The 27102-nt window shown below is 47.7% G+C and overlaps 1 protein-coding gene across 6 annotated transcripts in view; it reads right to left on the bottom strand.

The window, feature by feature from the left end:
- AUTS2 (activator of transcription and developmental regulator AUTS2) overlaps positions 1–27102 on the bottom strand; it is a 1241040-nt gene that overhangs the window by 44444 nt on the left and 1169494 nt on the right. The window lies entirely within an intron of this gene.

Here is a 27102-nt window from a genome sequence, read left to right as displayed (position 1 = left end):
ACAAGTGCCCCTCAATTGCATCTGGGGCTACTAACACCACTCCCACCCCCAACCATTCCAGCCTTAAACAAAATGGCTAAGTAAATCATCTCTTCTTGCTATCCTCATTCAAATCAGAGTGGGCTGGACGCCCCTTGATTTCTAGGGATCCAAGTGTCTAGGATTCTCTTGGCACACCTGTAGCACTGTACTCCCATTGTTCATCAATTTGCTCAAGTGGGCCCAGTAACGTCTCCATTGTGAGACTCCTTGTTACTGTGTTTGGCATATGAATACGTCACGGGGAGTTTGCCAGGCTTTGCTTGCGGGTGAAATACTCTTGGTAGCTTGCCGGGCTCTCACTGGCACCTCAATCTAATATCTTCCCAAAGAAACCGCCTCTCATACACCAGGTCAGAGCCAGCCCGGCTTTAGCTTTAGATTTTTGCGAAATGCACACCATGTAGCACGGGATCAGACTTCTGTTCCTCTGGCTGGAGACCACTTTGGAAGATGGCTAGAGAGCCACGTCGATCTCTTTCACATTTATTTCCATTCCTCCAAATGAAAATAAATGAATCTTTTTCTTAGATCAAGGGCTTCCTGTGAGTGACCAGGTATTATAGCTTCCGTGTCTCTCAGCCTCACTCCTAGAATCCAAATGCCCTGTTGCTTTTAGGGATGGAATAAGTTGACAGAATGACCAAACGGGCTTCTGCCCGAATGTATGTTTTGTGAGAATACGCATGTTCCAGAAGGAGTGTTGTGGCCGTTTGTGTGCAATTCTATGGGTGGATGTGAAGAGGTGGACCCAGGCAATCCTGGTGCTTGGGAAGAAGCTACATCTTTGTACCTCAAGCCCCTGTCCCCCCACCCTCTCAGCCCACACAGGGGTCACCCTCACCCATGCTGGAATGACAATCTCCCCTCAGATCTCAGACAACCCTCCTTCAACCCTTTCCCTGTAACACGCAATCTTTCATGGTCCCCTTCCCACACCTCTTCAACGCCCTGCTTCCTGCAGTACTTCTGGCTCCTGTCAACGTTTAACAAGCAGTTAAGTGACTGTTCCCATAAGCCTCCCTCCTGTCACTGATGAGATTTTTGTCTGACTGACCCCGATGTCCCATTAAGCCTCCATTTTAATTGCTTCATCATGCAAAGCAGTGACTTTTAGGAACTTGCATGGAAGCATTACAGATCATACATTTCTGATAATTCCTGACAGAATGAACCTCAAAGAATAGAACCATGGGCAGGAGATAATACAGAGGTTAAGGTGCTTGCCTTGCATGGGGCCAAGCCCAGATCCTGCCCCTGCACTGAATATGGTTCCCCCAAGTACTGGCAGGGGTCACTCCTGAGCCAGGGACAGCCTCTGACACCCAGGGATGCCGTCTCTCTGACAAGGCCAGAGAACAGTGTCTCTGGGCAGAGAAAGCCATTTGCTTGAAAAATCCTTGAAAATATATCAAGCAATTAACTCATTGACTAATGTGAAGAATTTAAAAGCAAATCATTTTTACTTATTCACTCAACAAAAATCCAATTAACAACTATGAGCTGAATGTTGGCCGAAAAAAAAAGATGAGATATGATCCCTCGCCTAGTGGAATTCCTAAGGGAACAGAGGACATAACTAGCTACATTGCAGTGTAGGAAAAGCTCTCAAAGTAGTACCACAAAGTCCTCTGCAATCTCAAAGGAAGGAAGGACTAACTCTTTAATGACAGAAATACAGAATCCCTGAGGCTTAACAAGCTGAAATGACAGCTGAAAGGAAAAAAAGGGGAGTGTGGGGAGGAGGGCGTTCTACAATCGCAGGGATTGTTAAGTGTAGACTTAACACCTTTAGGATTTTTAAAACCCAGCTGCTACTAAGCCTGGCTTCTCCTCTCCTTTATTTGAAAACAGTTGGCATTTGCATTCAATTTGCAGTGCGCTCCAGTCAGTCCAAAACAATTCCAGCGCAAGTTTTGACTGTCCTCACAAAAACATGCAACCGAGAGGATGACGATGGTGGGGACTCATAAAAGCACATCTCGGGAATCAGGTTCTCGGAAACTGTCTCGAAAGGGGCTGCCTGAAAAGTGGGATAAATTCAAAGGATGATAAATGGGATCAAAACGCTGTCTGGTGGGTAGGGGCTGCAGGAGGGGGAAGGGCAGTGGGGAGGGACCAAGGCTTTCAATCATGTCAGAGAGGCTGTCTTTGGAAGAGGCTGACTGGTAATACACGCAGACTGGGGCGGGGGGGGGGCATGAAGAGGACTTTTCTAACCATCAGAAATGTGCTAAGATGGAACAGTGCTCCTGGAGAGTCTCTGGGTTGCTCCAGCCCAGGGCCATCTGGCAAAAGCGGCTGCAGAGTGACACATCAAATGGCCGCATTTAACTCACCTTTCCAGATCTCCCTCCAATTAAAAGGTCACTAAAAATTAACTTCTCACCTTGGGTAAGTCCCAGCTCTTTAGCTCTTAACTTCAGAACCAGACACATGGCTGAAATCATGCCAACACTACTTCCTGGAGATTCTGTGATGTTGATGGGGGTGGGGATGGGCGGAGGCACTCACAGGAGGTCTGGAAGTTTCTCCACTGCCCTCTCCCTGCCCCACACCCAACACACAACCCCCCAAAACACACAAATACACACACACACACGCGCGCACACACACACACACACACGCACACGCACTCGTAGTGCCACCATTGCACTCCAGGTCCCTTTAACCTCAGGCTCACTTTTCTCTGCAAATGGCTCCTCTGAAGACTTGGGGCTGTTTGAAAAGGCAACTTCGAGTCAAGGTGAACAGTTACTGAAGGGAGACAGGCATACCTTTCCTTCCGGATCAGGATTCTCAGGGGTAGGCATCTGCAGAGAGCTAGGGCCCTGGCTGCTGCCGAGGTGTGAGGAAGTCTTCCCTCTGGGTCCCACACTGCTCTCTCTGTGAGTCCTCTAAAGCTGCTTGCCTGACCAACAAACACGGAACCGGGCGCAGAACCGGCTACACTAGTAACAACTCAACAGAGCCTTCTTCCAGCCGGCCGTGTCCCGAAGCAATGTCCTCTGCAGTTTACTCACCCATACACTTCCAAGCTAGCACAATTTGAGAGACCCAAATTTTGCCTTGCCTAACGCATCCCAATGAAAGGCCTTAAACCTTTACTGAGGGGGCTGGAGAGAGATAGAATAGTGGGTAAGGTGCCTGCCTAGCATGTGTCCAATCCAGGTTTAAGCCCCAACTTCACACATGGTCCCCCAAGTCTTGTTAGGAGTGACCCCTAAATGCAGAGCAAAGAGCAAGTCCTGAGCACCCCCAAACCCAAACCCAAAAGCCCTTTGCTGAGATCACCCAAGAAATGACAGAAGAGCAAACTGACACTTCCCACAAGGCAGATCTGGGGTAGGGATGGCGGGTCATGGTGTGAGCATGTCTCACACGCCATCCACCCCGAAGGGCCGGAGACGGCATTTCACACCATCCTCCCTTTTATTTGAACAAGTCCATTCTAGTGTGTTAAGGACTTAAGTGATTAGCACAGCCACACACTTCAAGTTCCAACACAGCCCCTTCCCATTAGAGGGAGAGACGGGATTTTTAGATGGCGCCAGCATTAGGAGAGCTAGCTGCTGAGAGGGGCCCAATTTGCTGTGCCTGGGGTCCACAGCTAGTCTTACGGGCCAGTGGATAGGAGCAGGGCTGGGGAGAGGTGTGCTCTGCCACTTGAGCTCCCTGGGTGACACACAAGGAAGTCTGCACCCTTGCCACCACGAGGATCTTTCTAACACTTGGCCAACTTTCCCCTGGACTGTCAACCACGGGCAACTTCTCACAGAAACACACATACAGACACACACACACACACACACACACACACACACACACACACATCTATGGCACATCGCCCAATACTTGAACTGTGAGTCAGAACAAGTAAAAGCACCCAGGCAGAGGCAGTGAGCAGTGCCAGCCCCTGTCCCATGTCTTCAGCAGGGGACCACCCTCCTGTAAGTGTGCACCTCTGCACTCAGTCTGCGACTTCCCCTGGATCAGGAGTGGGAGCGTCTGGTGGCCAGTGCGTAAGGCCCAAGAAATCGTGGGACACAAAACCAGTCATGCATACTTCTCCTTAGCCACTGCCTGGATTGTACAGCTTACAAACTCTGTTACAAATATCCAAATGGCCCTGGGCAGAAACAAGGCTCCCCACTCCAGCTCTGGGACCCAGAAGACTTTGTTTTTAAGTTCTTAAGACAGTTTGCAGAAGCCCCTAAAGACTCAAAGCCTCTTAACTTAGCATGTAGGAGTCTGGGGGTCACACGGCACACCTAGGAACCTCTGTTTTCACTGTGAAGACTTTCACGTTCTCTGAGTAGAAGTCGGTTTACAAATGTCAACCAGGGTGCAGAGAAGTCTGAGAAAGAGTCACTGCCTGTCAAGTGTGAAGCCCCAGGTGGTGGCCCTGGTGCTCCCCACTTGCATCAATTGTGGTTCACAACCAGAATGTGTTTGGCAACACCAGAGAGAATGACCCTAGGTGAACCCCTCAGCCTCGCGTATGTGTCACAGGTGAAAGGGAACCATCATAACAAAGGGAAGGGGAAAAAATAGGGACTGGAGCAATAGTACAGCAGGTAGGGAGTTTGCCTTGCAGGCAGCAGACCCGGGTTTGCTTCCCAGCATCCCATATGGTCCAACCCAAGCACCGCCTGGAGTAATTCCTGAGTACAAACCCCTGTGCATCGCTGGGTGTGACCCAAAAGCAAAAAAATTTTAAATAAAGTGATAATACAAACGAGTGTCACTGGTAGAAATATGACTTTAATAGAGGACCTTGTTCATTTCCACTTCCTGAAAATGAAAATCTAATTAAGAGTATATTAAAACGTTTCTCTTTATTGCTAATTGGCTGCTAAAGAATAGCCTGACTAGATTGTATTTTACTGTTAATTATAACCTGGAAAAAAAAGAGGGGGACAATGGTTGTTTCCCATCAAGGTTATCTCTGAGGTCATAGTCCTGAAACTCCCTAGGAGATCTGAGAGATCGGAGGGCTTTTCCTCGTTACGTCTACCCCATGCTACAAGGAATAGAGCAAAACAGGGCTGCAAAAATAAAATCCTCTGGGGGCTGAAGCAATCACACAGCAGGTAGGGCGTTTGCCTTGCATGCGGCCAAGCCAGGTTCAATTCCCAGTATCCCATATGGTCCCCTGAGCATCGCCAGGGGTAATTCCTGAGTGCAGGGCCAGGAGTAACCCCTGCACATTGCTGCGTTTGACCCAAAATGAAAAAAAAAAAGGTCCTGTACCCTAATATCAAAAACGTGACGTTCAGACTCCATTTGATGTGAGGACACCCACTGCACAGGCGTTACGAGGAAACACAGCACAGGTGGACCCCCGATACCTTCCTGCATTCAGGAGCTACGGCCTCACAGCGGTATAAGGCAGGTCACAAAGGGGCTCCAGACAAGCATGGAAACGTGGGGGAGCACATCCGCGGGGGTTACCATCTGCCACATGCACTGCACAAATCTCTTTCCTTCTGCCCTCTCTTGCATCCTGCTTTTTGTACATATTACCACTTACTAGGTCACCACCAGATAAGCACTACAGAAGAGAAAAACAATTTTTTTCCTCCTTATGAGCAGTTTCTGTCTGGTTCACGCTTTGGTCAGTGCAGGGAGTCAAACTTTTGCCTAAGGGGAAGACGGCAGTGGACACCGAGCAATCCCTTCTCTGCTGCTATGGCCGAAATGACAGGGCAGGCCCGTGAAAGCTGGTGATTTATAAGGGGACGGCGGGTGAGGAGGTCAGGCTCTGGAGAACAGAAGGGCATATTTATGACTCAACTGCACGATCAATCTAGGTTATGCCCATATCTTTCTGTTGGGGATGCACTTTGTGGAAACAATCTCCTCCCAAGTACATAAAACAGGAAATACAGCTGATAAGCCGGCGTTAGGGATGTAATGAATAGCAGAGACACTTCTTCCTCCCGTTACAGTTCAGCCTGCTCCTACCCAGTGCCCTCCTCACTGCAACCAAGTCTTTCAAACAATGACCCCATCAATCAGGGCAAATTCCTACTCGGATGGATAAGATGCAGAAAAATGGAGAAAATTATTACCTCGCTTATTTTGAGACAGCAAAAACAAAGATATCTATTCCCAAGCCCAGCAATGAAGCATACTGTTACGTATCCTTTCCTTCAATTCACATTGTTATCATTTGGTACCATAAGTAATTTTCCATAGATACATTTATTCTTTACAGTGACCGCTCTTGTGGATTTTGATTGTGATTATTTTTTTAATAATGATTTTTTTTTTCCTTTTTGGATCACACCTGGTGATGCCCAGGGGTTACTCCTGGTTCTACACTCAGGAATTACTCCTAGCACAGATTACCAGCAATGGGACCCAGGTCAGTTGCGTGCAAGGCAAATGCCCTAACCCACTGAACTATCGTTCCGCCCCCTTAATAATACATATTTAATTCTAGTTCATTTGAAAAGCATTCTGGTGCAAGACAAAGATCTAACCACCAGTTGCAAGTGGTTAGATCTTTCCTCCAAATCCTCTTTTGAATTATAACAGCCCTTAATCTTATATTAATTTTTATGTGAAAATAGCATTTATGTTCATAGTATACCTTAACAGATTATAACTATATATATATGTACAGACACATTTCCTTCTTCTTTACTGATTTATAAATCCAAATTCCACTTATTCATCCCCAAATCTGAATCAAATTAAAAATTCTGATTATAATTGATTTAAATTTATTCTTTCTTCTTTTTTAAATGGTCATACCTGGCTGTGCTCAGGGATCACTCTTGGCAGTGGCTCAGGGGACCATATGGGATGCTGGGGATAGAACCCAGGCAGGCTGCATTCAAGGCAAGTGCCTGTCCACTGTCCTATCCCTTCAGCCCCAATCTAAATTTCTAAATTTGGGAGAAGAGAAACAGTACAGTGGGCAGGGCACCTGTCTTACACGTGGCTGACCTGAGTTCGATTCCCAATATCCCAAAAACCGCCAAGAGTAATCGTCGGGTGCAGAGCTAGGAGTAACCCCTGAACATTGCTGGGTGCAGCCAAAATCCAAACAAATTTTTGAAAAATAAATTTCTAAACTAACTTGGGTAAGCTTTATGATTTAGCTTCCTAATAGCTAAATAAGTTTCAAGAAGCTGCTTTTTTCAAGTCTCATGTCAAAGATTTACAGTCTTCTTCATCTGGGTCAACGTGAATGTCCTGATGGTCCTGCTCCACTTTCCTTTCCCTTCCTAATTGGGCTTCCAATAACCCCGTATTCTTCACCCCCACCCCAGAAAGTGCTGTGCTGTTGAAATTGGGGGTTCAGGAAAACACACATGCACCACAGTATAGCCATGTTTCAGTACCAGGGACAATAATTTAAGATAAAGATCTTGACACTGAAAATAAGGAAGACAGGTCTGCACATAGGACTAACGGTTTAGAAGTAAACACTCCATCAGAGTTCCCAAGTCAATGGCCAAAGCATCTTTTTAGGGCGTCTGTATCAAAACCATTAGGAACCCCTCAGCACATCCTCCAAAGGTCAGCCGGGTCCTTTACCCCTCTCTAGATATGCCCTTGGATGATGGTTGTAGCTTCCAGTGAGGAAGAAGGTAAATTCTCAGCAAACCAGCCAATTGGTGATATACTTCATCACTTTTAAAATCAATTTCATTTTGTTTCTTAGCTTGGCAAAAATCCAAGCAAGGCTAGAACAAATGAACCAAATTCATCTTCTTGGCGCCAACTTCTGGGGGAAACCATCAGAGCTGGTAATTATCAGCAATTCTTTGACAAGACTTTATATTCTGACAGAGACAACTGTCCTAATGATTAGATATGTTCTTCATTTTTTGCCGCCTCCTAAAATTTATATAGTACTACTTGACCTTATGTTAAAACTTCAATATCTCCCCATACTACCTCAGATGATCAAACACTTCCTTTCTTTTTGGTAGTGCTACACTCAATTTATGATTAGATAACTATTAAGCAGTAAAGCAGCTCTTCTGTCTCATAACAACTACTTTCAAGTCACTGTCTTCACTTTAAAAAAGAGAGCTAATGATAAACAGAATCTAAGAATCTCAGAAAGGCAATAAAATGGCTTAAGAAAATATTATACAACAGCCCAAAAGTTACCTTATGATTTTATTTTCTATATCTGGAAAATGACTAATCCATTGAGTGGTTTAATGTGGCCCCCCAAATTTCCAGAAAGCAGAAAAGATGCGAACCACTTACGATACAACCAATCTAAACACACCCCTTCCGTACACATGCCAAGATCCCTGCCAGCCTCTTTCTGGGTTTCCTGTATGTTAAACGGGGAGGGAGATACTTTGCAGTCTTCACACTGACACTGTCATGAGAACTGCAGGGTCAGAAACATGGAGAGACTATGAAATCTCACACTCAAGCAGGACTGCTGGCTTAGCGCTACATTTTTCTGAGTAAATGAATGCTAACCAACCATAAGAAAACGGGGCGGGGGGGGGGGGGGTCGCTACACACCTAATACGAAAGATGCTTAAGGACTATACTAACAAAGTATGCAAATATCTTGGATGTCTGTGATATCCTATACAGCAAACCATGTCAACACTAGCAGGATCTAGAGGTGTTGGCGAGGTTAGGGATTTGAGGACACAGGTGTTCAATTTTCACCGGTGTTTGTTTCACTTGTTCAATAAGTCTTTTGAAACTTCAATATCCTGTTTGAAAACTTTCCTACCAATTTGGGGAAGTGGGGGTTGGAACCTAGGTAACTGGCATCTCCAGTATTGAAGAGTATGTGCCCTAACTCAGTCAGGTTTTCTTCATTCCAAAGCGTGTCCTATTTATGCAACAGGTACATCCCATGACTCAGAATGGTGTGAACCATGATCAGACTGCTGAGTCTGTGTGTCCAAGACACCTGAGAATTAGCCCATCCTGGTACCCTTAAGCTGCTGTTATATCTGTGGAAACATAATTCCCTCCATCCTTTTCCTTGTGGACAGGCACCTTCAGGAGGTGAACCTTCTAGATCCTTCAGAGAGGTCTCAGATTATTATCAACCTAGGATTTAAATGTTGAGTTTCTTGAATGGAGCATATGCTGACTCCTACTAACTTTGCAGACCTTGAATCTAGCTAGGACAGTGACTGGGATGAGTGGCCCATACAAGTGAGTGGCCAACACAAGTGAGTGGCCAGCTGCCAGGCCTGCATCCATGGCCTCTTCCACAGCCGTTTCCTTGCACATCCGTGACTCACAGCCCCTGGATCAACTGCTAGTGTTTGCTCCGAGGATGATTCAAATCTTGTGTAGTAACAAGAAAAGATCTGAACACTGTGATGCCTAACACACCAGTATGATTACTAATTTATTCTGAATACTTTTTGCACCTGCTTTCAAAAATAGTGTGAGCCTTTTCTGCGTTTTCCTAAAACAGAACTGTTACGATTCCAGGAAACTGATAACGTGCAAGATGACAAGGAGGAATTGAAGAGAAGTCTGTGTCTACATGGGCATTCTCATCAGGAAAAGGAATTTATGTGTCCGATCTGGGACGCCAGCCAAAGAAACAAAGGCTGGGCATTCCCAAGGCCTCAAGTTAGATCCCTGGTGCTTTGTGTCTCTGCAGCACTTTCTGGAGACCACCAGGACCACTGGGCCTGAGCAACACCACATTGCAAGGCTCAACACTCAATAGCAAGTCCATACAGCCAGGCTGAGAGGCACTGCAGTGGCCTCTGGGTACCCAAGCACCACTGGGGGGAGGGGGGGAGCTATTGAAGAAAACTCTTAAAGGCGAGTGGAAATGGAGAAGCCAAAGATCACTGCATGGAAGGAACCCTCCCCCACATCCTACCCTCTCAGCAAAGAGCACCACTGGGCAAGGATAAACCCTGACATGCCAGAACTCTCGTTCTCCAAAAGCAATCTCCAAACTCATCCCGGTCCTTTCACTGGGCAAGGGCAAGAGCCAGAAGCCCTGGCACTGGTGAGTGGCGCTGAAGGCTGGGCAAGTGGATAAGCTCAACTACAAACCCTGACACAGAGTGAAGAGAGGCAAAGGGTGGACAGGGATAAACTGAGGAAAGGCACACATTACTTTTCTTATTCAGGGACAAAATATCACATCAGGGGCCAAAGTGATAGCACAGTGGAAGGGCACTTGCCTTGCATGCAGTCAGCCTGGGTTAGGTCCCTGGTACCCCATATGATCCTCCAAGCACTGCAAGTAATGATCCCTGAGCAAAGAGCCACAAGTAAGACGTGAGCACATCTGGACACGGCCCAAAAAACACAAAACAAAAACATCACAACAGTGTGGAACTTACTGAAAAGATGACTGATACTCTTAGAGGGCTGGAGCAATGGCACAGCAGGTAGGGAGTCTGCCTTGCATGCAGTCCACCTGAGATTGATCCCCAGCACCCCAATTGGTCCTCTGAGCATTGTCAGGTATGGTCCCAAAGTAAAAACAAAACCAAAAAAAATAAAAGGAAAATCCAGAATATACAGCATTCAGGGTCATGATTTATTCCTTCTCTCATAAGTCTCTGTTTGGGACTGTGTCCATTTGAAACAGAAGAAGGAGGATGCATTTGTGCCAGTCATTTGGAAGGAATAATCTTGAGTAATCAACTTTTAACTAGTTTCCTTCATAAAACAAACCAGAGAAGGGGCAGGGGTACTTTGGAAGATGAGAAACTGAAATGACAGCCCAGTGAATGATAGAAATTATCTGCAAATCAAACATAGGCTCGAGCAGGTAAGGCTTTAGGATCCAGAATAAAATTCAACTCAGTAATAAAAGACAAAAACCCAAGTGAAAAAGGATGAGGGTCCAAAGTCACCATCCAGTTAAAAATTCAGCTCCAGCTATATCACCCCAACACGTCTCACAATGGAGATGTTACTGGTGCCTGCTTGAGCAAATCGATGAACAACGAAAGGACAGTGCAGTGCTATATCACCCCATAGAAATTTTAAAATTCCCAAAGTGATGTCTCACACTCTACACCACTGATATACCAAGAGTAGCACAGCACATTGGATGGGATGTAAAGAAGAAGACAACTCAATCTCCATTAAGAAAATATTAACACAGAAGGCTTAACTTGTAAAAACATGTTAGCAATCTCTTATACAAGGGCTTAATGGCTCCAGGGTAAGATACAACAATTATCACACAGTTTCTTTTAAGGAAATCTTTTTGATCATTCTTAGCGAATTAATCATACAAGCATTGCAAAATAAATCACTTAGGGCCTGCTACTGGGGCAGGCTTGGGTGGTAGTTGCAAAACTTGGAAATAGTGGTGGTGAGAAGGTGTAATGGTGGGGGAATTGGTGGTGGAATATTGAATGCAATAAATCATTATGAACCGAGTTCGAGTCCTCCGCCCCTCTCAGAGAGCCCGACAAGCTACCGAGAGTATCTCGCCCTCACGGCAGGGCCTGGCAAGCTCCCCATGACATATTCGATATGCCAGACACAGTAACAACAAAGTCTCCAATGGAGACGTTACTGGGCCCGCTCGAGCATTATGAACAATTTTATAAAAATTTAAAAAAAGACCTTGGGGGCTGGGGGTGGGGGGAGGGAGGAGAGGGAGAAAGGATGAGGGATTTGAAAGACCTTTCTCCAAAGGAGATAAATAAATGGCTAAAATACACACACACACACACACACACACACAGAGATCACAGATCACAGATCACAGATCATCCTGTTATTCGTCGATTGCCTCGAGCAGGCCCCAGTAACGTCTCCCTTCATCCTAGCCCTGAGATTATAATCAAGGCTCTTTAGGAGAATGTGACCCATCATTGTTACTGGTATTTGGCATATTGGGTACGCCACGGGGAGTTTGCCATACTCTGCCGTGTGGGCAGGCTACATTTGGTAGACTGCCAGTTTGTCAAAGTAGGAATGAGATGTCATAATAAGATGTCGCGGCCGCACGGTTCCGGGAGCTGGTTTTTATAGTCTGTGAGTCTTGGCCGCTGATGGGATTACACGGCGCCAGGGGGCCAGTTGGTGGGTGTCACACACACACACACACACACACACACACACACACACACACACACGAAAAGATAGGCCCAACCTTAAGAGATGCCCACTAGTGGCCATGGGCAGAAAGACAACAGCAAGGGGTGGCAGGAAGGTGGGGCAAAGTATCTCACCCACTGCCCGGCGGGAGAGGAGTCGGGTTAGAAGTGCCTGGCAGGGCCTCACAGATGCCCAGAGCCTCAGCTGCCCTTTCTACAAGCATCACAGACTGGAATCACAGAACCTCTAACTGAAACTGTCCATGGATGAATGCACTCAGACTCCAGTGGGAGAGGCCCCACGCTGATCCCGGGCAGCAGCATGGTAGCCCTGGGACCTCTGAGAGCATCGCCCAGCTGGGCACCCGCTGGGAGTGGCTCCTAGGTTCCTGAGCACTGCAGGGGACTCTTCTTCCCCCACACAGGTACAGTGATATGTGAGACCACCTGGATGAAGCGTGAGCATACGCTCTATGGAAGGATCGATTACGAAGGGCCCCCTCCTGTGAAAGTCTAGAAGAGACAAGTTACTGGCACAGAAAAGCAGATTTGGGGCTGCACAGGTGGAGGGCAGTGGGTGGACTGGGGGGGGTGGGGGTGGGGAAGGGAGTCTACGAAGAGCAGGGCTCATGGAAGTGCCCTCTCTGACTGCGGTCAGTCACCTCCCTGCACGACTACTCTAATCACTTTACCTTGTTCACCTTAAAAGGGTGACTTTCATCTTAAAATACACGGGCTATTGTTTAATACAGGGCAGGCAGCCATCTGACCTCCAGTAAGAGAGAATAAAAGTTCATGGCGCTGGGCTTGCCTACTTCATCCAATTACAGTTTCTCATCTTCTCCTGAAAGCAAGGGCGAAGAGCAGGGGGAGCCTGATTTCTTCCTACTTCCAGAACCCGCAGACCTCAGGACGGAAGGTATGACTCCTCAGCAGAAGGATCAGGCAACCCCAGTGCTGACTAACAGCCAGGGAGCCCCTGAAAAGACCTGTGGCCTGGCCCGTAGGATCTCACTGGGAAAACTGTAAGGATGTGTCTTGAATGCCAACTTCTGCAACAGAACAGGAAGTCACAACTTCTGCACCGGGGAATGTCACATGGGAAACTGGAAACGACAGGTGTCGGATGGAGAGGCCCAGAGGGGGGGGGGGGGGGGATGGGGAGTCCACATGGGCCAGATCTGTGGGGCTACGGTCCCCTCCAGGAAGGAGCAGGGGGAGGTGGCACAGGACTGGGGCAGGAAGCACCGCCTACATTCAATGTTAAAGCAAGACTACAAAGAAGGAGAAATGACTTTGAACTCAGCACTCGCTCTCGCTATAAAAGTCCTAAATAAGACAATGGATGTTAGTAAATCACCTGCTGAAAAAATGGAAATTGCCACATTGACGAGAGAGAAAATGGAAAGACTGCCATCAGAGTACTCAAACAAAAAGAAGTGGAGCAATTGATCAAAAAAACACAAGGAAGAAGAAGCTCAAGCTGAGCTGAAGAAGAAAGAAAAAGAACAGAAAGAAAAGGATAAGTAGAAGAATAAAATCAGGGATTTTATAACTTACTGGGATATCATTTCAGAGTAAAAGCTGTCCTATGCTTCCACACTGAGAAAACTTTGACTTTCTTTTAAAAAATTGTATAGTGGGAAACCAGGACATTACAAACTGAATTGGGTCCTTGTTATTTCTGTCAAATTGAATATTGTGATTACTCCTGATGGACATCATAATCCCTCCTGCCCCCTCCCCTTTTTTGAATAAAACTTGGAAAGAAAAAAAAAGGTGAGCCCCTGGGCAGGGCACACCTATGTGCCCATCTAAAGACTGGGAAGCTGCAAGGGAAGAGAATGGGCGTGGGACTCTTAGCAGCAGGCCTGGAAAGGGTCACCAAGAGGACAAATGGCTCCTTCCAGCTGCTAGGCCTGCCCAAAGATTCCCTTTCAACCCCAACCCCAGGAGACAGCAGGGCAGGAAATCAGGGGGGAGAAGTTTCCTTTAACCAACCAGAGAGCACCTGGGAAGCAAGTGAATGGAGCAGCCAAGGATATCACAGGGCTTGGGGGGGGGGGGGCACACACGCGCACACGCACACACACACACACACACACACACACACACACACACACCTATGGAGTCTGAGAACTTCTCTGGCGAAATGACTGACTGGGAAACCCATCACTGGCATGACCTCAAGAAGCTGCATGGAGCTGAGTTTTGAGGGGAACCACTGCATTGGAGGCACTCCGTCGACCCCCAAGCCCCGGGCCCTGGACTCCTTCAGGGTTTTAAGCAGCTGCTGTAGCAATGAAAGCCCCACAGAGATCCTGCACACTACGATCAGGATGAAGAGGATCTTCATCTAACCTTCGCTGGCATTAAGCATTAAAAACCAGAAAGAAAAAAAAAAATAACTGCTTTCAAAACATCTCTGGCAGAGCCATTTAGAGCCAACTATGAGAACAGCACTCTGCACATAAAATCAAAAAATGTTTTTCAAAAAAAAAAAATGTTTTTCTATGTGTAAGCTACCGCTCAAAGTATTGGTCATTTTGGCCAAAGACTGTTTGTGAGATTAGTGAAGAAAACAAATGGAAGAAGAAAGTATCTGTAAAATGTGATGAGGGCGGGGCAAGTATTTGAAAGGCAGCATATTTTAAGTTTATACAGATTAGATTCTGATGATCATTTTTAATTTTTATTTTATTATTATTATTATTATCATTTGCTTTTGGGGTCATACCCGGTGATGCACAGAGGTTACTCCTGGCTCTGCACTCAGGAATTACCCCTGGTGGTGTTCAGGGGACCATATGGGATGCTGGGAATCAACCTAGGTTTGCCTCGTGCAAGGCAAATGCCCGACCCGTTGTGCAATTGCTCCAGCCCCAGTCTTTAAAAACAAACAAACAAACAAACAAACAAAAAAACCAAACATTGTGCCTGAAAACCTACCACAATTAAATGGTGGCCACTGACTTCTGAGTTTGCCCAGGGAGTAAGCCATGACAACGCAGGGTTGGCAAGAGCTCCAGCAGCCGATCTGGCTGTAGCCACGAACAGAATCTTAGATGTGAAATCCAGAGTGAGGCCAATTGGCCGAAAACCACCCTCTCTCCTCCCCTCACCAGCAGGTAGATGGAGCCTGTCCCTCACACAAAAAGGAGGCAGAAAAACCCCTAAATCCATTCACATTTTCCTGTCATGAGTCTAGTCACAGTAAGTTGTTTTGCTAATATAATTTTAATATTTTCTTTCTCTTAAAAAAAACCAAAAACGACCAGCTACCATTTCTGAAGACGCTAATGATGGCCTTCAGGAGTTCGCCTCTCTCAAGTTACAGTTCACAAAACGACAGATTCAACTTACAGCTTCCATTGTGTGCACTGGTGACAGAATCCCTGCGGAGACTCCAGGCACTGCCACACAACAAAGCCAGCGCCCGAGCTTGCTCCCGGCCACGCCGTCACTAACACAGGAGACTTCGGAACAAGCCCAGGTGCGGGACTGGGACATGTTAAGTCAGGTCTGCTATTTAATGCCAACTTGTCTTATAAAACCCAGACATTTATCTTAGGATAAGTTGGATGATTAAGGAAGTTCCCTTTGTCCTGAGACCTAAACTGTTAATCTCTGAAACTTAAATTTAACTGACAGCCTGTGATAAACAGGCTCTGGGGCTGAAACACACCCAGCCGGGGGCCCCCAGTCCCTGCTCGCTCGGGCCTTGACTGGAACATAAGCTTGGGTGCAATTACGGTTTCTTGGGTATACACGTGCAGGTTCCCGCATGCTGGCCTGGAGGCAACTGTCTACTCGGAAGATCCCTTTGTTCCCAGGAGGCCAGGTGGCAAGAGCTTTGTCCTTTGGACCCTGCACAGTGAGTTAAGAAAGAGAATGGGCAACACAAGGTGATAATTCTTATAACCTCAACACAGTGCCAGGGAGGAGGAGGGTAGAGGGGAGGGGAGGGGAGGGGAGGAGAGGAGAGGGAAGGTTAGGAGGAAGAGGAGGAGAAGAGAGGGCAGGAGAGGGGAGGGGAGGAAAGAGGAGTGGAGCAAAGTCTCCCTGCCTTCCCAAGGGGAGAGGAGGGGAGGAGAGGGGAGCGGAGAGGAGTGCAGAGCAGAGAGCAGAGGAGATGAGAGGAGGAGAAGAGGAGCAAAGTCTCCCTGACTTCCCAAGGACCCATCCTTAAGTTTACCTGATCAAAGGCAAGAAGGCGGAGAGGAGCGAGAATGAGGAAGGGAGGAATTTAGCTTTCAGATGCTTTCAAACAAGATAATCCAGCGTGTTATCCTTTACACCTGCTTCTCAAAAGAACAAAAGCACAAGATCCACTCTCAATACAGGCCACTCGGGTTCCAGATGATGCTATTATGCTTAAGCCCCTCTGACTTGACAATATGATCCTCTAAACTGGGGGATTAAAGGGTCTTGGGGTGCTCCAACAGCAATAAGCTGGACAGGGCCTCTGGATTTCTTAATGCTTAAGATTTTATCTTCTCAGAATGTCTGGGATACAGTATTGTAGGCGGTTCCATTAACTATGGTATTTTCACTCAGTGAGTTTGTGTTTTTATCTCTGTTTATTTTCTTCCCGCTGTTAGTATTTTAAGCCACAGAAATGTAAGAGGGTTGACATCAGATGACATTTTGATGGGAAATGTCAACAACCAGAAAAATGGATTTTATATACATGTCTCAAGTTGTTTAGCACATTTCTATATCATGAGTCACTAATCCAAACAAGGCAAATTTGTCAATAATGGACTTTTAAACAAAAGACCAATTTTCACATTTGCTATGGTGCTAGGGGCTTCACCCACTTCAGGCCTGCGCTCTTCCAAGAGAACCACATCCCTGCCCTGTCATCCAAATGGATTTTGGACTTGAAATCAAAATAACCCCTCCTCGGGTGAGATCCTGGGTGAGAAAACACAGGATACTAAAGACTCCCCAGGTGTTAAACGTCTCCTATTATCTTTTCTTAAAATCTAGAGGGGAAAAACAACAACAACAACAACAAACAAAACCCTTCTAAACTCCCAGTCGAAATTCACACTCTAAAATTCTCACCCTGAATTCTGACTTCTAACCAAGTCACATCCCTTCTTCTCCCAGCTGCTTCTCGAGGTTTGAGCGCACAATTAAGAGCGGCACTATCTCTGTTTATTAGACAGAGCCATTTAGTGCCAGTGGCGGTCACAAAGTTATGCCTCAGCTTTCAAATATTCTGCCCAAGTCAAATGCCAAATACACAGAAAAGCCTAAACCTAAAGTCTTGGGTGAACTCTCCAATTTCTTTTTATTTATTTATTTATTTATTTTCTTTTGGGGTCACACCTGGCAATGCACAGGGATAACTTACTCCTGGCTCTGCACTCAGGAATTACTCCTGGCAGTGCTCAGGGAGCCATGTGGGATGCTGGGAATCGAACCCGGGACGGCCACGTGCAAGGCAAACGCCCTACCCGCAAACGCCCTACCCCCTGTGCTATTGCTCCAACCCCAAACTCTCCAATTTCTCAAACAGATTTAGAACTCTCCTGGAATGTCACTGCTCCACCATTCATGCATCATTTCTGTGTGCCCGTGGGAGAACCTGCGGTGGCTATGGGGGAAAAAAATGCACTTGGGGCTGATAGTCACGGTGGAGCATGGTGGGAGAAAAGGACCCTTCCAAGTCTCTCTCACTTTGCCAACACAATTCGCTTAGGTGGTTGTGCTTGTTTCCAAAGGAGCGAGGATCTGGCACGACAGTCTACACTCGACCCAAAGGCATCCTTCAGAGTGGGTTGTGATGGTCACTGGCAGTGGATTGCTCCACGCTGACGGCATCTCAAAGAGGTGTTAACTGACAGTGGATGTTGCTCTGTTCACTCAGGGCCTCCCAGGATGGCTCACCCTTCACAAGGAAAAGACAGCCATTTTCCAATTCACTGAAGCCTCCCCATTCCCAACCTCTGATCTCCTCACCCCCCCCCCCCAAAAAAGAATAAGGGGCTTGAGCGATAGCACAGAGGGTAGGGCGTTTGTCTTGCACGCGGCTGACCCGGGTTCAATTCCCAGCATCCCATATGGTCCCCTGAGCATCACCAGGAGTAATTCCTAAGTGCAGAGCCAGGAGTAACCCCTGTGCATCGCTGGGTGTGGCCCCCCAAAAAAAGCAAAAAAAAAAGTGCATAAGACAAATTTGTGCGGGTGGGCTATGTAATGTGATTACATGAGATATATCCTCACAGTGATTTCCTTTTAAAAAGTTTTTTTCTCCTTACTCCTCCCACCCATATATTTTATTTTACTTTTATTTATTTATTTTTGCTTTTTGGGGGTCACACCCAGCAATGTTCAGCAGTTACTCCTGGCTCTGCACTCAGGAATTACTCCTGGCGGTATTTGGGGGACCATATGGGATGCAAGGCATTGAACCCAGGTTGGCTGCGTGCAAGGCAAATGCCCTACCCGCTGTACTATCCTGACACCCATACATTTTAATACCTCTGGAATGGTGATGCCATAATCCAGATGGTAGTATTTCTCACCTCCTACCCTCCAAAAATTAGTATTAAATTAGTGAAAGTATAGTATGAATGTGTGGAACTGGCAAAAATAACCCACTTGGAATAAGTACCATACATTAAATTTTAACCTATGCCATCACCTTAGTCTCTAGCCAAGAATTTAAAGATGGAAACAAAATTTTCCAGAATTCTCGTGCTCCTTCAAAATTTTTTGTTTTGTTTTGGGGGGCCATATTCACGATGCATGGGGGTTACTCCCAGCTCGGTGCCAGGAGATCGTGCAGCGCTGACGGACAGACCCTATGAGCAGACTCCCCAGCCCAGTGTTTTGCTGCTCCTTAAGCTTCCTATAGAGAGAGAATCCAGTTATATTAGATTTCTATGTCACAATGATATAAATCAAACACTGAATCAAATCACCGGCAAGTACAGCCAGAAATAATAAAAAGTAGGTAAAGGTGATGTCTCTCCAAATCACAGGGATGAATTTCCTTTTATAAAAGGAGCCAGCAGCGTCTGGATCAGGGATCAAATGTTAGCCCGTGCCTGGTGGATGTGAGGCCCAGGACTTCAATAATCCTCCATAGTGCATGCTCACCCCTTCTCTCCACCCAGTGCTGGCCCCCAGCACTGTGACCCTAAAACCGCCAGGTACACACAGTGGGAAGTAGCTTGTTCTTCTACCTCACCCGTGATAGCTGAGGCCCCTAATAATAATGATACTGAGTTCAGGTATAGCCACTGAATATCTATAAACAAAAATAATGTCTTCTCTTTCCTAACACATCAACTGACATGCAGCCAATGAGCTGGAACTAAAACTAAATGTAGAGTTTATTCCCCGAAAGAAACAAATCAAGACAAGTCATGCGAGTGTCTCTCTGCTACACCTCGTGAGACAGGGCAGAGAGAGAGTTCTGGGGGCTGGGGAAGAATCCTGCATCTCCAACCGGTTCCCTAAGTGCTGCATGCAGGCCCTAGAGCACACATGTACATGCCACTGGCTAGCTGAGGAGCTCCTGGAACAGACTGCAGCAACAGAAGGGGAGGCGAGGGGTGGGGTCCTTCTCCTAAACCCAGGGGTGTCTTTCACCTTGCTGAGGTTCCCTGGACTCTCTGAGGCTCTGAGTGCTATTGGCAGTCTACGATCAGCTCAGTTGATTCTCCCACCCCCAGAGTTTTGGAAGGCTTTCTTGGTATGGCCCAGGAAACCAGGAAATAGAATCGAATGGTGCCGAAATGTTCTGTTCAGTGTTCTGCCTGGAGGGGTACACGTGTAAGCTGAGTCCTAAGTGGGAAGGTGCTTGTAAGCCAATCTAAGGGCAGATTAGGGCTGGAGCACAAATTGCCCCTCTGCTCCCCAGCCCAAAGCCCTCCCAGAGTCAGGTCCTGCGAATTCAGATGTTAGGGCGCAATGTCTCTGCAGCTGCCTCCAATTCCCCACTCGAACACTCTACTTGTGACTCAGTAGGGCATTTGCCTTGCACGCAGCCAACAAGGCCGACCCGAGTTCGATTCCTCCGCCCCTCTAGGAGCCCGGCAAGCTACCGAGAGTATCTCGCCTGCACGGCAAAGCCTGGCAAGCTCCCCGTGACGTATTCGATATGCCAGACACAGTAACAACAAAGTCTCCAATGGAGACGTTACTGGGCCCGCTCAAGCAAATCGATGATCAACGGGAGGGCCTTTACCTCGAGTGACTCAGATTAAAAAAAAAAAAAAAAAAACAAGCACGAGCTTTAATCAGCATCCACTTATTAGAGAACAAATTAAATGGAAAGAAAAAAAAAAGCAAAATTGAAGACGTTAAGTTTGTAAAAGTTCCAATGGAAGGACGGGAGGCCTAGTCCCAAGGGCCAAGAGCACACTGGGAGGAGCCCTGAGCACTGCCAGGGGTAGCCCTCAAACGCCCAGGACTCTCCCCACCCTCAACAAAAAACTAGGAGCAACGACAAAGGCTATACCTAGTAAGTCTTCCAAAACAGAAAAATTAGACCAAATACCTGGAGGACCTGATCATCTATAAAATCCACTGAAGTTTGGACCGACACTATTTCTGATGTTGAAACAAACAGTTTTCTGGTGTTTAGTAAGGTTATACACAAAAAGTACAAGAAGACTAATGTTCTAGCACTCAGAATATGATTGAAATTTCATGGACACTCACTCCAGCTAAAAGGTTGCTGGGCCCCACTTCCCTTACCAATTAACCTGTCAGCCGGGTAGTCAAGTCTAATCAGTTAAATCCTTTTTTAATGAAAAGATTAAGCCTTAAATGGTGTGGCAGTTAACAGGGCTGATGGCAACTACGCAGTAGACTCCACAGAAAGGAGGGAATCCTAGATTCCAGTAGAACCCGAGTCATAAGACCTCATCTACGCCCACAGAATGACTTAGGTCAGTGGAACCTTCATACAACCACAAACTGGTAGTGCAAATAACTGACTATACAAAAAAAAAGAAGAAGAAGAAGAACATACAGAGACCATATAAACTACAACAGCCATGCCACAGACAAATGCTCCAAGCTCCTTTTCTCTCAATGAAGTTAATTTGAGTAAATGCTTTCTTCCAAAAGCAACTACTAGATCCAATTCCCCCAAGGAAAGAGTTCCCAGTGCTGAGAATTACATCTCTGATGGAAAGGTAAACCAGTACCAAGTTAAATCCCACTATGAAAAAATCCTCAGAACAGGACAATCTCCCAAAGCAACACTGGAATTGTACAAAACTTGATGTTATCGTAATCAAGTGAGTTTTTGTGAAGAAGGCAACATCACCTGAAGGTGAGACTGACTGAATCTTAGGTCTGGAACAGAAAAGTCTGTTTTACATGCCTGTACACACATCCACACACACACTTTTTGAAAGCAATTGTGGAAAGTTTAATGTTATCTTTTGAGCAAGTGGAGGAGAGTTCAGTCTCTCAGATGGGATAATTATGGGGCTTTACCACTGAACAGAGAAGGCTTCTGATAGCATGAACTCTGAAATGATTTCATTTTTAAAATATAGAGATAATACTATTATAGCACACTGTGAAGAAATGAAAGGTGGCATTACCCATAACAAATACATACAGTAGGGCCAGAGCGACAGTATGAGTGGGGGCACTTGCCTTGTACACTGCGGATCCGGGTCCGGATCCCAGCATCCCATGTGGTCCCTGGAGCCCCAGAACGAGCTCAGAGCCTTGCATGCAGCTGACCTGGGTTCAATCCCTGGCATCCCATATGGTCCCCTGAGCACCGCCAGGAGTAATTTCTGAGTGCAGAGCCAGGAGTAACCCCTGACCATTGCTGGTTGTGACCCCTCACTACCCCCCAAAAAAAGATTATCCTTAGAAGATCCTACCAATGCCCCCCTCTCTCCAACAGGGCACAGGAAAGGCAGGAAGGTCCTGGGCTGTCTCCCCAGCAGTGGGCTCTGAGGCACAGGCAGCTGACTGGTTGTTCATTCCTCCACACCATTCCCCGAGGCAGTGGGAATACATTCCACTTCCTCAAACTCTAGCCTCTTGTGCAGACCGCAGCAAACAAAGCAAGTTTAAGGTTTCCATAAGCCTCGCTATCAGCCTGGTGAGCTGGCAATCACAGCCCCATGCGGAACTAGGGCTCAGCCTGTGCCATGCCTGGCAGTTAGGGCCTCCACTAGGCAGGGAGAAAGGCAGCAAGGAGAGAGCTAGTGAAGGCCTTCGCTCTACTCAGAGAAAATGCCAATTTCCAAGGTCACTTCCAGAACCTTCTTTCTAGCTTCTCAGCTGGTCACCAAGCCCCAAATTGCCTTCAAGTTGAGAAACTGGTGAGGGCAGGCAGACTCTTTGGGGGTCACTTTGGGGGAATGCACCTGGCTGTTCCATATGTTTGGATTTGAAATCGGTGTTTGAAAGGCTCAGAGTGATAGGGGGACTCTTGTTTGCCCAGACCTGGGCCTCAGGAGCCTCTGAATCAAGGATTAAGTCTTTAGTGCCCGTGAAGGAGCCCTTCACAGCTAAGCAACCCCAAACAAACACCTCTGCAGAAGCCAATACCTTCATTTACGTCTTACACGTAACCTTTTCAGGGTGGGAGTCCACAAACTGCTCTCCCTCGGGGGCCAGAGGGCTGTCTGGCTTCCAGGCCCGAGGAGCAGGAGAAAGGAATCACCTTTCCGAGGCGTACAACCCCGGGCCTCTTTCTCAGCCTTGAGGGTCTGTTTTCTCAGGGTCAAACTCTGACTCCTTCCAAAGGACCCTGGAGTGTATCCCCATGGAACTCACAGAGAGCGCTTGGTAGTAAGCACCTCAGAGGCCCCGCCACCCTAGGGAAGGAATCCAGTGACCCAAGGCCAGCACTGTGAGGGAAGTTCAGGGTGCGGCCGGCCGTCCCAGAGCCATTTTGCTCCCGACAGCATGTTTCACTTCCCAGAGAGTCCTGATCGCAACAGTAAACCATAGAGTCACCTCAGTTACCACTAAAAAATAGACATGCAAGCTCCCAGTGTTTTACAGGAAAAGGCCGGGGGGGGGGGGGGCAGAGAGACAGATACAGCAGGGAGGGCAACTTATCTTGCATGAAGCCAACTGGGGGTTCCATCCCCGCCACCCCGTATGAGCCCCTGAGCCTCACTTGAAGCAAGCGACCCCTGAGCACAGAGTCAGAAATAAGCCCAGAGCACCCCTGGATGTGGCTCCCAGAGAAACCAAGGGAAGCGGGTGCAGGTTTCTAGAGAAGCAGCATGAGAGGGTGTTTGCATTTGGGGTGTGACTGTCAACTTTTCTCATGCTAAGGATACTCGTAGGAGGTGGGAAGTCAGGGAGGAAGGAAGGAGACTGGGGCAGAGGCGTGCCCAGGGATGTAATCTCAGAGGTCCACTTGGAAAGAAAGGGAGACCTCTGGACAAAGTTGGGCCTCGAAAGGAGACAGAAGTTGCTTGTCCATGGGTGAGCAACCTGTGCTGGCAAGGGGAGCTCGGGGCAGCAATGAGTTCATACAAACACACACACTCATCAGCTCAGCAATCTGCTTTTTCTCCAGAACGCTGGGCAGGCTGAGGGCAGATGCAGAGGGCATGGTAGTGGGCAGGGGACAGCCTGGACTCAGAGAACCACGAGAGCCTGCACTGGACTGCACTCCGGGGTCAGACCCTGCTGGCTGGCAGCTATTCCAGAGGAAAGGTGCTTCAGCGGTGATGGTCGCTGCCACCAGGGCATCACTGTGCGAGGCCCACGGGCAGGAAGTTCTTGGTGGGAAGACACTCGTAGTAGCTTGAGGAAGAACCGGGAGCAAAGGACCCATAAAGGATGAGGACCTTTTTTTCCCCAAGCTAACGGTGGCTTCATTCAAAATGTTTCAGCAGCTTTCTCCTGTTTAGCTTGTGGTTTGGGTTTGGTTTGGCCACCCCAGGCAGTGCTCAGGGTTCACTCCCATCACTTCAGTGAACCATGCGTGGTGATGGAGGATTCAGAGCAGAGTCCAGTGCAAGAGAAGTTCCGTAACCCCTATACAATCTCTCTAGCCCTCTCCAGTCTCGTTTCTGTTCAATTATCAACGGAAACTTGTGATTCCCCAAATGGATGAAATCTAGTTCTTCTGTGGGAGGTTATCTTTAAATATCGCATTGACTCCTCCATAGAAACAGGTGGTCCAACGGATGTGACAGAAGCCGAAATGAGGCTGGTCTGTACAGCCGACGAGCTCTGCCTGGCACCGTCTTCCGGAGAAGGTGCTCGTCGGGATTGGCTCCCAACGCCTCCCAAACTCTCTGCAGACCGACCAAGAAGCCGGACTGTTTACAAGAGGCATTTCCAGACCGCACGGCTGCCTGGAGCGGGCTGGCATAGCAGAAGCACCGGAGAGGGGAGGCCGGAGGCAGGGACACAGGCCTGGCTCTGTCCCTTCCGGTCAGCGTTCCCACGTGTGAACACAAAGACCTGTTGGCTGGGCTGCTGGGGGAATGACACACGTCAGCACAATCCCAGGCTGCTGTGCCTCCCACTCTGCCTGAACAATACCAGCTGGATCATGAGATTATCCAGCCAAGACAATGAGTGGGGAAGATCAAGTTGAGTCCGGACTGTTCCTTGCTTTTTATTTGTTTATGATTTTTGTTTTTTCTCGTTGGGGGGTGGGGATGGGAGTGCAAGGGGAAGGGAGAAACACTTGGCAGTGCTCAGTGCTTAATGCTGGCTGTGCCCTGAAGAATCGCTCTTGGGGAGGCTCATCTGAGGTGCTGGGGATCAAACATGGGTCAGCCGCATGCAAGGCCCTACCTGCTCCAGCCCCCGTTTCTTGTTTTTCAAAAAAATCATGTCACTTCCATGCTTTGGGGAGAACCTTTATTCTCCAAGGTTGGAAATAACGTTTAGGATGTTACATTTCAATTCGGGCTAGAGTGATAGCACAGCAGGTAGGGCGTTTGCCTTGCACACAGTCGACCCAGGTTTGATTCTTCTGTCCCTCTAGGAAAGCCCGGCAAGCTACCAAGAGTATCCCACCCACATGGCAGAGCCTGGCAAGCTCCCTGTGGCATATTTGATATGCCAAAAACAGTAACAACAAGTCTCACAATGGAGATGTTACTGGTGCCCGCTCGAGCAAATCAATGAACAATGGGAGGACAGTGTTACAGTGCTACATTTCAATTCATTTAGGTTCAACAAACAAGAACGAAGTCCCTATCATATACAGAGCTCTGGCTCTGGGTGGAGGGAGAATTCAGAGAATCCAGGGATAGAGAGCCCTATCGACAACGCTAGAAAGCACAAGGATGCATGGAGAACTCAAGCTAGGAGGGCATCCTGGAGGATGTGGCATTTGAACAGTGTTGTGAAGGCAGTGCCTCCATATCCCCAAGGGATATGTCCCAGTACCCTTGTAGAGGGCTGGAGCTGTGGTTAGCAGCCAACCTGAGTAGATGTTTTTTTCTACATACAAACCGAGTGTGGGCTGGAGTGAGAGCATGCGCTGGAGCGATAGCTCAGCGGGTAAGGCGTTTGCCTTGCAAGAGGCCAACATGGCTGACCTGAGTTCGATTCCTCCGCCCCTCTCGGACAACCCGGCAAGCTACCGAGAGTATCTCGCCCACACGGCAAAGCCTGGCAAGTTACCAATGACGTATTCGACATGCCAAACACAGTAACAACTGTCACAATGGAGATGTTACCTGGCCTGCTCGAGCAAATGGATGAACAACAGGAGGACAGTGACAAACCGAGTGTAAAGCTTAATTTACCACTGAAGCAGAATAAAAGTTGGCACACTATAACCCATAAAGTAACTGCAAAAATACGCTATAATAAAAGCTATGTGGTTACGGTCAGTCTCAAAATACTGCACATAACACAGCACAGTGGGTTGAACATTTGCCTTGCACGTGGCCGACCCGGGTTTGATTCCTCCGCCCCTCTTGGAGAGCCCAGCAAGCTACCGAGAGTATCCCGCCCGCACGGCAGAGCCTGGCAAGCTCCCCGTGGCATATTCGTATGCCAAAAACAGTAACGAGTCTCGCAATGGAGATGTTACTGGTGCCCACTCGAGCAAATCGATGAACAACGGGAGGACAGCGCTACAGTGCTACAGAACCTTTTTGGACTGAAACCTCAGAAAGGAGGACATGGGGGAGGAAGGCAGCTGTACATGTGTAAAAATTCCTTGATTCCTCCTTTAGACAGAGTGATGATTTTTCGGCACCGATTAAACATGAACTACCAGGGAAAAGGCGAAACAAATTTAAAATGTGGGCTGTAGTTTATGGAAAATGCCAACAGAAAAGGTTATGGACATATTTATAGGCCTCCCAGGAGGGCACCAACTTCCTGCTCGGGTACATGCAACTAAAAGAAAAGACTTTGGGGGCCAGAGTGAGCGCACAGTGGGGAGGACGATTGCCTTGTATGCAACCAACCCAGGTTCAATCCTCGACCTCCCATGTGGTCCCCTGAGCACCTGCTGGAGGACCCCTGAGTGCAGAGCCAGGAATAAGCCCTACGCACCGAGTGTGGACCCCAAACAGAAACAAAATAGGTAAGACTTCCCCTGAGACTGTATCTGAGGGTAACCAAAGAGCTCTAGTTGTTGAGGGAAAGTTCTGCTGACAGATTCCCACCAACCAATGTGGAGCACTGGTAGAAAATCTGCCCTTCCATCATCTTCAAATGAAATACTGGACCTGGCAAGGATCATCAATGAATGGAACCGTCTGAAGAAAGGCTGATGTGGCACTTGACATTATCAGGTTGCCAACAGTCTGCATTTACTAAGAAACCTTCGCATGCCTAAAACTGGGGCACACTCTCCCTGTGGACAGCTAATGAGAGGCTATGTGAGGCTCCGGGCAACGCCTATGGGGCTCTGACAGCCCCCAAAGTCTAACCGGGACCCAAGGCCAGCTTCCGTTCACAGGAATGATGGAAGTGGAAGAATAAGGAAATAACCCCACCAGGGCTTCTAGAAAGCAGGGTGGTCTGGAATACTCAAGAGAAGGCACCAGAACAAGGAAGTAGGGCTGGAGAGACAGCACAGCAGGCTGAG

The sequence above is a fragment of the Sorex fumeus genome, unplaced genomic scaffold (assembly GCF_029834395.1).
Source record: "Sorex fumeus unplaced genomic scaffold, SorFum_2.1 ptg000126l, whole genome shotgun sequence".
Classification (NCBI taxonomy): Eukaryota; Metazoa; Chordata; class Mammalia; order Eulipotyphla; family Soricidae; genus Sorex; species Sorex fumeus.
This window is presented reverse-complemented; position numbering and strand designations above follow the sequence as displayed.